General features: G+C 34.4%; 1 long non-coding RNA gene across 1 annotated transcript; it reads left to right on the forward strand.

Moving 5' to 3' along the window:
- The first annotated feature begins 565 nt into the window (after nt 1–565).
- On the forward strand, nt 566–5,538 carry LOC111499667. Its single transcript, XR_002720981.1, has 5 exons — nt 566–755; nt 1,112–1,225; nt 1,334–3,944; nt 4,035–4,161; nt 5,335–5,538. It is a non-coding gene; the product is annotated as an uncharacterized LOC111499667 (long non-coding RNA).

A 5,538-nucleotide genomic window follows, 5' to 3' on the forward strand; every position in this document is an offset into this window, starting at 1 on the left:
CACAGTTTTAAAACGTGTCTACTGGGGAGAGGTTTCCATACCCTTATAAGGAATCCCCTTGGGAGCAACTCCGGTGTCTGTCTCTAATACCATTTGTAACAACCCAAAGTCTCATGATTTTAAAATGCATCAACTAGGAAGAGGTTTCAACACTTTCATAAGAAATGTTTCGTTTTTTTCTCTCTAACCAATGTGGGATGTCATATAGTGTCTCATATACACTCGACTTATACCACTTCCTAACTTATTATATAAAATTAAAATTTTAAAATTTTATTGGATATAAAATTCAAATAAATCTGCTGATTTTTAAAATATTTGAATATTTCTTATACTTGTTAAAAATTTAATTTATTGTTATAAATTAAAATTAATACTAATTTTCATTTGATTTAAAGAGGTTTTGAATGATTAGTATATGTTATTTAGTGTGATTTTAGAACCATAAAATTTATTAAAAAAAGAATTACATTTGAGAAATTAAAAAAAAAAATAGATTGAAAAAAAAAAAAGGGGGATAAAATAAAAAATCTGGCCACTCTGTTTCTTCCAGTTTTTTTGCCGCCATTTCAACTGCTTACCAGATCAACCATTCTAGGGTTTCGCATTTGGCGAGGAAGGAAAAGCGGACCGAGATAGATTGGTTTGACAGAGAGATTGAGGGAGATGGAATGACGAACAAATTAATTAATCAGATGAGATTACCGAAATCGATAACTAATATTTTCGCAGAGCGAATTATTAACACAGCCAAGGTAATGATTGAACTTCGTGTATCTTCTTCATTAATTCCTCGATTTATTCGTCCAGTTCGTGTTTAATACGCCATAGGAACCGATGTGAAGCTTTCAATTATGTAGTTTAGGCTAACTTCTTTTTTCAGTTTCTCGATTGACTGCTAATTGGAATTTCTTTACGTAGAAATTGAACAATGGCAATGGTTCTTAATTTAGACTTGGTTCATAATGTCACGTATTGAACGAGAGTTTCTCTTTTGAAATATTTTTCCAGGCTTGTTCTCTGTTCTTGGTTGGATTAGTTTTCAGCCCTGGTGCCGGTTCTAGTCTATAGAAAATTAAATTGCAGTATTGGTTTATTTAATTTGTGTCAGGAAGCTTTATCCTTAACTGAATTTGAGTTGATGGAGTTATTGGACGTGGGATTATTGGAAGTTGCATCAGCAGTTGCGCACATTATTTAAATTGCTTCTCCTCCTTATCAGACGGTAAGAAATTAGTTGTTTCTATTTATTGATTGTCAAGCCCATTATACTTGTCTAAGAGGATTTCTTTTTGTTTATGCTTTCCACATCCCTGACTTCTGTTGCTTTTAGAGGTGATGATCTAGTTGCATCAATTGGTGCTTTCTCTTATGGATCAAAGACTTCAAAACGAGCATTTAACTGGCCATCTTTCTACATGTAAAAGGTTTAGACGAGGCCTTATTTGGTGGAATCCCATTTGGTGTCTTGACAGAGCTTGTTGGTCCAGCTTGAATTGGGAAAACGCAAGTGTAATTCTTTCCTAGTTTTCGGGTTTGTTAATTATCTTTTATGTTATATCAGAAAATTTTCGTTGATTGGATTGGAGTATCAATTGGAATATATGGTTGCTTAAGTTGAAGCATGTTCAACTACTTTCTGCTGACATGCGACTTTTTCTTTAAATAGAACACAATTCAGTTCGAGGTATGTAATGCAGTTCGAGGTATGTACATATTAGTTCAATTGCAATGATTTACCTGCAACGGCATTGAATATTTAAATAGAACACAATTCAGGTGCTTGTTAGGACTGGGATTTCGTGGACTATCCATACATAGCCTATAGATAATCAACAATCATTGGTTAGAATAATGAAGATTGTAAACGGAAAAGAAAAATGAATGCTGATCTTACTCATCTATTTTTAGAGTTTATTCCCAACCAATGTCTGATGTCAAGTGCCAGAGCGTTTATCTGATCACCTTCTGTATAGACAGGCATAAGTTTGCAACTCAAACGTGACTGGAGATTAAATGAAATGCAGTTATATGCATTCGTTTACGTTATAGAAATGGATCTGAATAAGTCTGTATCATATAGTGCTTTTGCGAGAGATTGACTGTGCACACTTAACTTGCATCTCTCAAACTCGATTCAGTTATCTAATAAAATTGCTGTGAATTCTGCATGTGGAGGCTCTTCTCTTTTTTCATTAACCTACAAACCCATGAAAGATTTTCAATATCTGTATTGTTATAGCACTATGGTTCATTGACTCATTCTGTGACAATTTGTTTGGTGCTTGAAGCAAAATCTGGTTGGAACACTTTTCACTGATTATTGCCCTTTAGCTGATATAATGCTCAAATGGCTCTGATGTCAACGGATCTTTATGTTTAATGATATCTTCTCAACTTGTTTAAGTTTTAAGCGAGATAGGGGCAGTCAAAACTAGAGAAAGTGCTTCTAACAATGTTTCATAACTCATCATTTCCATCATCTCTCATAGATCAGAGGTTCATCAAGATTGCAAAGTCTCCAATGTCTCCACCCCTAACTTTCCCTTTTATCATAACCTCATCCGGAATTTCATTGCCGAGTGACAATTGAAAAGAACCAAGTGGAGCTGAGATCAATGAGAGTCACCGTCAAGGTTTCTGTTACTCCCTAGGAAGAACGGTACCAACATAAACAGCGCCTTCTCTTCAATTAAAAATCTTGATGGACATAAGTTAGAAGCTCAAGTACTCTCAAAACACTTTACTCTTTGTTTTCTCCAAAACATTTTGAACTGATAGTTGCAAATTCAATATCATTGCCTCCATGATGTTAATGACTTATCTCCCAGCTTCATTATCTGAAATTTACCAAGGATGCTACGAGAAGTTGATGTTTTTAGTGTATTATATTCTACTATTAAGCCTAAGATATACTCCGTACTAGGTTTCTCTTTAGCTTTGTTGTTTTTTGGTTGTTTGACTTTATGACATTAATGCATGACACGGTGATATTATCAGCTATTTTTGGAAAATGCACAACGTGAATGGGACTGCTAAAAATCTCAGGCTTGTCATGCATATACGAGACTTATGCTGAATTGGTGGTTTCCTGTTGTTAATGGTCGGTTAATGAGGAAATAGTTCATTAATTTCGAATTATGATTTGGATTCTCATTTCATGTTCAATTTTAACATTTGAAATTACAGTGAATATTTTTCCTATTTCATGAGAATCCATGATTATTCTACCATTTTCTTTTTGATCATGTTATGTTAAGCGGATAGCTTAGAACTAACCAACCGGACATGGAAGATGGAAAAGATATCAAAGCTGCGGATGATTTGTGTGGAGTGTAACTGTTTGTCTAATTTCTTAGTGATAAAAATGTTTGGAAAGTACGGGTAGGACGTTATGTTGATTCATTATAATGCTGGAACAAGGTTGCCACCAATTTGATCGTGCTCCAGCCAGCTCCTAATTGATACAATGATGCCTTATGACATTTACCTATATCGATTGAAGTTCTACAGGTTATGGAATATGTTTTGATTTTTTTTTTTTTTTTTTTAATGTATCTGTGAGTGTCTAAGTCCACTTGCACACAACTCGACTAATCAACGAGACAACTGTCCAACCCTACTACATTTGGTTGGTTGTAAAAAAAAATGGTATCTACCATAAATTGAACTAGTTCTCTCCAAGTTTTCTGGTCCTTGCAACTCTTGATGATTATAGCCACAAACATTTTAAGATTGAACCTTGCATGCTTTAACAAAAATTCTGTTGATGCATTGACGATTGTGGTAGACTATTAAAACAAAGGAATTGTGGTATGTTCTAAATATGGAGAATAAACATTTCTATGTACTAACATATTTTATGGTCACGTGAATGTTTCATTATTCCTAACTTTCAAGTACTGCAAGCTGTGGAAGGAAAAAAGAAAGGAGTTAACCTGAAGGTTTGTAATCAATGTTATATCCTGTCCTAAGACTTGGTCTACTTCAGGAAAAATGAAAATTTGGAGTTGATTTATGTTTCTACATTTCAGGGTTTTCTATCAAGGAAGATGGCTTGCTTGCTGGAAACCAGAGCAGGTTCTCTAGAACATTTTTGTGGGCATTTTTGCAAGTGGATGGTTGAAAGAAAGCAATCTCGATGCTGTCAAATTAAGGAAGGTGGTTTGCTAAAACACTTCTCATTTTAAAATTGCAGATATGTTTCCCAGTAACTTATGCTCTTTCTAGTAGATTCTCCATTCCCATTAGTTTATTTTAGTGTAGATGATTTAACTAATCCTACCCACTTTGTATTTTATATTTTAAAACCTGATCGAGATCCACCAATTATCTTGAACTTTGAGAAACAAGGAATAAATAATGCAGCAACTTATCGAATCCTTCGACAGAGAAAAGGAATATTGGCCCTGCAATTGTCACAAACGAAGAACAAACTAAGGAACATAAAAGAAACAAATCAAGGAAAAGAAAAGAAAAGCTGAAGAAACATAGAAACATGAAGCCAGCCAGTTAGAAACAGATGTTTTCACCTTGAAATTTTGTCCTTTACTCTACAAATAAAATCCTGATTTACCTTCTGTAACTCCTGTCTTTGTTGGTTGTCAAATTTACCACGTGTTAGTTATATAAGGTTAAGTTGTATTATTGGCTGTCTCTTGGCCATAGTTTGCTTTGGACATAATATCAAAAAGAAAACAAAATGTGCTTTATATGATGATAAGATTCATGTTGGGTGGAGTGACAATGCCATCAAAACACAAACCTTTTAGTTCAACCCAAAAACCTTCAAATGGAAGAATGAAACACAAATATTAACCAAAAGCCCTACCTGCTGTTCCCTGTATCATTGCTTTTTAAAAACTATGATAAGATTCATCTCTGGGAATAAAATCGTATTTAGATTGAATTCTGGAAACCCTTCAAAAGGAAGAGGGGGGGTAAAATTCTCAGCCAATTACTTCCCTGTCCCACATACCTACCTACTAAAGATGTAGAACAGTTTACATCTTTTTCTTTTAGTTCTTCATGATCTTGTTTTCTTTTCTATGGGTAATAAACCAATAGAAGGTTAAAGAAAGGGGGGTGGGGGGAAAGCAATGCATAGAAGAAAAGGACTGGGGTGATTTTGTTTTAGCCCAAGTAGACATAAAAGTACTTGAAATCTTCCTCCACTGCTTTATTTTAACAAGAAAAAGGTTGGTTTGTAGCTGTGGGGAGTCCAAACATTTGACATTTTCTGTTCCTCAAACTTTTTTAAGGATTCATTCTCTTTTCTGCCTTCTTTTCCTTCCCATTTGGACTCATTATCCTTTCTCTTTCTCTCTCTTGCAGATTGTGTTCTATTTGACATGTGAGCCATTGACCCCGCCAGCAACTGAGGTATTTTTTATGCTTTTAAAAGAATTGCAAATTGGTATTCAAATTTGGTACTTCTTTTTTTTGTTTTTTCAATGAATGTCTGAACATGTTTAGCTTTTAAGTACAGAAATGATCCGATGCTGTTTGCAATAAATTAATGAGGCATTTAGTCACTAA

This window comes from Cucurbita maxima, unplaced genomic scaffold (assembly GCF_002738345.1).
Source record: "Cucurbita maxima cultivar Rimu unplaced genomic scaffold, Cmax_1.0 Cma_Scf00027, whole genome shotgun sequence".
In the NCBI taxonomy this organism is placed as follows: domain Eukaryota; kingdom Viridiplantae; phylum Streptophyta; class Magnoliopsida; order Cucurbitales; family Cucurbitaceae; genus Cucurbita; species Cucurbita maxima.